This window comes from Pinus tabuliformis, chromosome 8, assembly GCF_031772625.1.
Source record: "Pinus tabuliformis cultivar Carrire ecotype Pingquan chromosome 8, CPIR1, whole genome shotgun sequence".
NCBI lineage: Eukaryota > Viridiplantae > Streptophyta > Pinopsida > Pinales > Pinaceae > Pinus > Pinus tabuliformis.
In genome coordinates, this window is record NC_142294.1 from 1,199,010,931 (window position 1) to 1,199,015,871 (window position 4,941).

Consider the following 4,941-nt stretch of genomic DNA (forward strand, 5'->3'; position numbering starts at 1 on the left):
ACTATAGTTTGAGTAGCTTTAATTGAAAAGCACAGTTGGTGGAATTAAATACCAAGTTTCTTATCATTCCAAAGAAGAGGAATAGACTATCAGAGAGATATATTCAGTGAACTACAGCTAGATCAAACAAAAGTACATCCTCGAGCCGAAGCAAAATTTAATGAAATACCTATTCTCAAGTGGTGCACAATTGGAATAAAAAGAAAGAGAAGTTGACCAGTAAGTACACAAGTGTAAAGTGTGAGAGTGTTGGAGTAAGAACACAGAGTGGGTGCTTTGCATTTACATCATAATAAAAATAAGTCTTAATGGTTTTTATCCTGGAAGGGTTTCCACTATAAAATCATTGTGTACAATTGTGAATGCATTTTATTGTTTGATCAGTGATTTTTGTTTTAAAAACAAAAATACTAGAATTACTGATTCAACTCCCCCTCTCAACAATTCCTAATTCCAAACATGTTTACCAAATTAACCCATCAAATATTTGTTGGCTTGAAGGTTGGTATGGTAATTCTTCAAGTTTCACATCATACTAATTAACATACCAAAACCTTGGTCATATCAAGACCTACCTGAATGTGTGATGTATTGGGTAACATATGAAAAATATATTGAGAAAATATCCATCACTTTGATAGCACTTTTAAATTTATTAGCAAATTTCTAAAAATATCTTGTTTTGAGACTGACTTAGGGATACCCCACCACTCATGTGAAAAAGTCTTGAAATCCTTCAATAGAGGAACAATTTTCTTAGTGAATGCAACTCCTCCAACTTGGGAGACTTGCATCATAGTAATCCAAATTAACAAATATGAGAAACAATCTTTATCATAATTTTGGCATTCTTGGCAATTAGTCTTTAGCATGTCCACCACATGGTATGGTTGGTTGTACTGTTTCCCTAGCTTAGTTATTTAACTAATGTCTTTTAGCATATTTAATTTCATATCAATTGCTCAAACCATCAGAGTAAGGCACAATTAAATTTTTATGAAAGTGCATTTTACCCAAGGGTCTTGATCATCGCTGATAATACTTCCTTTTGAAATTTTGATTGTTATTCCTCCAGTGAACTCTCTAAACTATGCATTAGTGTAGAACTCTTATAAGATTTTATCACCCTTATGTGACAGGCAGATAATTTTGTAAATGAGAGTAGCTATCATAGATAATGGATTTTCCAACCTTAAAACTCCATGAAATCAAATGATTATAAATTTTGCAACTTCCTCCTTGAGCCCTTTGAAATATGTGACCAAGGGTGTGCCCAATTAATAATTAATTCCTTATTTGTGTGCCATCTATACTTATGTAGTCATTTATTATTGACGATGCCCTTTTTTAAAATATATGAAAAAAAATCGTAGGAGAGCTCACAATTTTTTTCATATTTGATATTATGGAGCCAAACCTCGAACTATTTTATGGTATTTTTTCAAATCAAACTTTCTATCTTGCCTTGGCAGGGCCTCCTCGACTTGAAAATGCCCATGCCTCATTGTCATCTTGAAATCATCCTGAAATTATTTTCCTCTCAAGCACGCAAGTTTAGAGTTTCAAATAGATATACTTGGAATATCTATAATATCAGAGAGCTCAAGCGCTACAATAAACAATAAATGAAGAGCAATAATAGGTAGATTTAATATCCACCTAAGTTTTATGCATAGAGTTAGTGTATTTAAATCAATATTAATTTCGTCCACAACCTCTAGTTCTACTTATCCAATCACATTTATTTTGGTTGTTTCCATTACTCTTGGATGATTTGAGGCACGTGGTTGAGATATTTTGACGTTTTTGGTAGTTGGAGCACTTTTTGAACATGCTAGGTTGTCAGCAAAATAATTTAAATTGTGTTCGATATCTTTGTCCATTTTAACATCTAGGCCAAGTACTATCATTTGATCTATATGTATTTTGAAATTGAGTCATGATATTTCCTCTCTACTTCTGGTCGAGTTGACTATGTCATTAAAATGTTCTCAAAACTTAATATTTTTTCCTCTTTTCATACTCTTACAAGATATCATCTTATTGATACAGATCTTAGGGCTAAAAAAATTTAAAAAAAAAAGAAAAAAAGATAATATCTGTAACAACTACATTGTGGTAGATAATCTATCCTATTACAAAGTGATGCTGGTTATTTATAACTTTTTTTAGTTACATTACCATGGGTAAATAACATGGGTGGTAAAATACTATGGATGGATAATACCATGGGTGAGTTATTTAGGGGCTTTAGTTACATTACCAAGGGTAAACACCATGGCTAAATTTCCATTGAGATCATTCATCTCCCATTATGAAGCAATGGTCCCCATTGCGTGAATTTCCCTGCGGACAGGCTTTTGTCAAAGATGAGTTGTGGATGATCAAGTGTTGTTGAAGGCAAAAGTTTTGTGTGGTTAACCCATAATCGGGGGTTTGTGGATAACCCGTAACCATGATGAAAGAAGATTCGAGGATAGAGATACCATGTAATGCTTGTGAGCCAATTATGATATCGATAGTGTGTGGCCAAGCAAATGGATTTTGATGGCAAGGGTTTTGCCAAGAAAATTTGAAAATGGAGATACCATGTAATGCTTGCAAGCCAATTGTGATATTGACAGTGTGTGGCAAAGAAAATGGATTTCGATGGCAAGGGTTTTGCGTGGTTGACCGCTAACCATGATGAACAAAAAGCCTAGGATAGAGATACCCCGTAATGCTGGTGGGCCAACTGTAAGGTGGACAGTGTGGCTGAGAAAATGGACTTCATTGGCAAAGTGTTTTGTGTGATTGACCCAAAACCATGATGAACCAGGGTTCTAGGATAGAAATACCATGTAGTGAACCTCAATATCACTTGTCAATCTATCTGATATAAATTTGGTGGCTCATCTTTGTACATTTTCACATTCCAATAAGATATCGTAAACACTTTCTCTAAATACTTAAGTTTGTACACTAAGTCGGCCTGCCATACTCCATACCAAGCTTCCCAAATATTTAATGCGATACATCTATTAAAAAATAAATAAATTGTGAATGTCATTCGCAGAATAACTAATAACACCTCCAAACAATGAGGATGCCACAAAAGTTACAATGCCAAAACCCACATTGCCAAAATCCAAATGAAGGATGAGATGAGCTAGACCCGACAAACGAAGGACCTGGGTCCCACAAGCTAAGCCTGGTGTTGAACCAAGATTCTTTATATCCACTGCATCTAAAATTGAAACAAAAACCCATCAATGGGTTTGTTAGTCATGCTATTTCATTGCACTTGGCATAGAGCACCATCTTTGTCAATGAAAAAAGGGTTCTTAATGTCAAACTGACAGGAAGAACTCAGACTGCATGCTTAGGAATTTGGTTAGCAGAAACATAATTTGAACCTGGGGAACAAATTCATTTTCATCCCAGCCCTCTTCTTCTTAGCAATCTTTGTCCATTCTGTATGGAAAGAACCAAAGTGATCGATCCATTCGTAAGTATGTGCACCGAATAGGTCTCGTTATGCCTGGAAAATATTAGCAGGTAATTCGGCGTTGAAGTAAGTATAAAAATAGGCAAGACTCACGTTCATAACCGAAGTGCTGATGCCAGCACTGAATTCCAAATTCACTACCCTTCTCCAAGCACCCTGTCTCTCAACCATCTATCTCGCAAACTCTGGAGCAACCAAGAGGTTTGGAAGTTGTGGGTTCCGTTCGCAGGCCGTCTTGATTTGATCCAAGAAAACAACCCTGACAATGCACCCGCCTGTCTCGAGCTCACCTATGTTCCACCCTGCAAAGGTCTTTGGCAGCTCCTCATTGGTTACACCCCCGACATAGCTGAGCACATAATAGGCCTCAGAGATGAACTCCAGGTCTCCATACTAGAAGCTATTGTGAACCATTTTTACAAAATTCCCAGCACCTCCAGTTCCCACATAAGTAACGCAAGGCCAGTCGTGCACTTGCGCAACGACCTTGGTGACCACGTCTTCAACACGCTTATAGGCCTTGAGGGTTCCACCACGCATGAGCGAAGGGTTGTTGCGAGCTCCTTCCTTGCGTCCGAGACCCCCATTCCTAGGTATATCAAGCCTTTCTCGGTCACCTGCTGGCCCTCTGCTCGTTGTTCTCGCACCGCTCGTTGCCTCCGTCTACGATATAGTCGTTGAACTCCATGTACTTCGAGAGCATCGAGATGGTGTGGTCGACCGGAGGCTCGACCTTGAGGAGGATGACCACAACCCTTGATTTCTGGAGGGATGGAACGAAGTCCTTGGGATCGCCGAATCTAATATTTTACAGATTGAATCTCCTAGCGATGGTACAGATTCGAGGATCATCATATACGCTCTTAGATTTCTCCGTGCTTTGTTTTGTAAACCCTTACTGGAGAAACTCAATGTCGTCAATGGCACGAGGCAAAAGCAGATTCATCCTCTAATATTTTGGCATCATCCGTGGTTTTTCTACCCAGGAGTCGTCACTGCTCTTATATCACATGGGCCCAGATTTGAAAAATTGAAATGTAAATGGTTTTTTAGTTACGTTATCATGGGAAATATCATGGCTATGGTGGAGGCAAGAGCAGGTTCATCGTCTCATATCTTGATGGCATTATTTCTACTATGGAGTCGTCACCGCTTTGATACCACTTGGAGTCCTAGATTTTTTATCAACACTTTTCTCAAATCTTTACCTTGCTTTATTGTTGTAATATATGTTTGGTATGATTCTTCTTCTGGGAATACTTCTTTTCTAGCATAATCCTTATTATACTGAAGTTTGAAACTACTTATAATAATTATAATTATAAACTTACTTTAATGAGTAACTTAAACTTAAAATCATTAAACATATGGTTAGTAGGCTAGATTGATACAACATGGTTTTGTGATAATCCTAAGCTCATTGGTGCCTTAGAGAGGTTTTCACCAGTGGACAC

At 37.4% G+C, this 4,941-nt stretch overlaps 1 pseudogene; it reads right to left on the reverse strand.

Annotated features, from left to right (window-relative positions):
* Positions 1-3,658: 3,658 nt before the first annotated feature.
* LOC149239675 (6-phosphogluconate dehydrogenase, decarboxylating 1-like) lies at positions 3,659-4,433 on the reverse strand (annotated as a pseudogene).
* Positions 4,434-4,941: the final 508 nt, after the last annotated feature.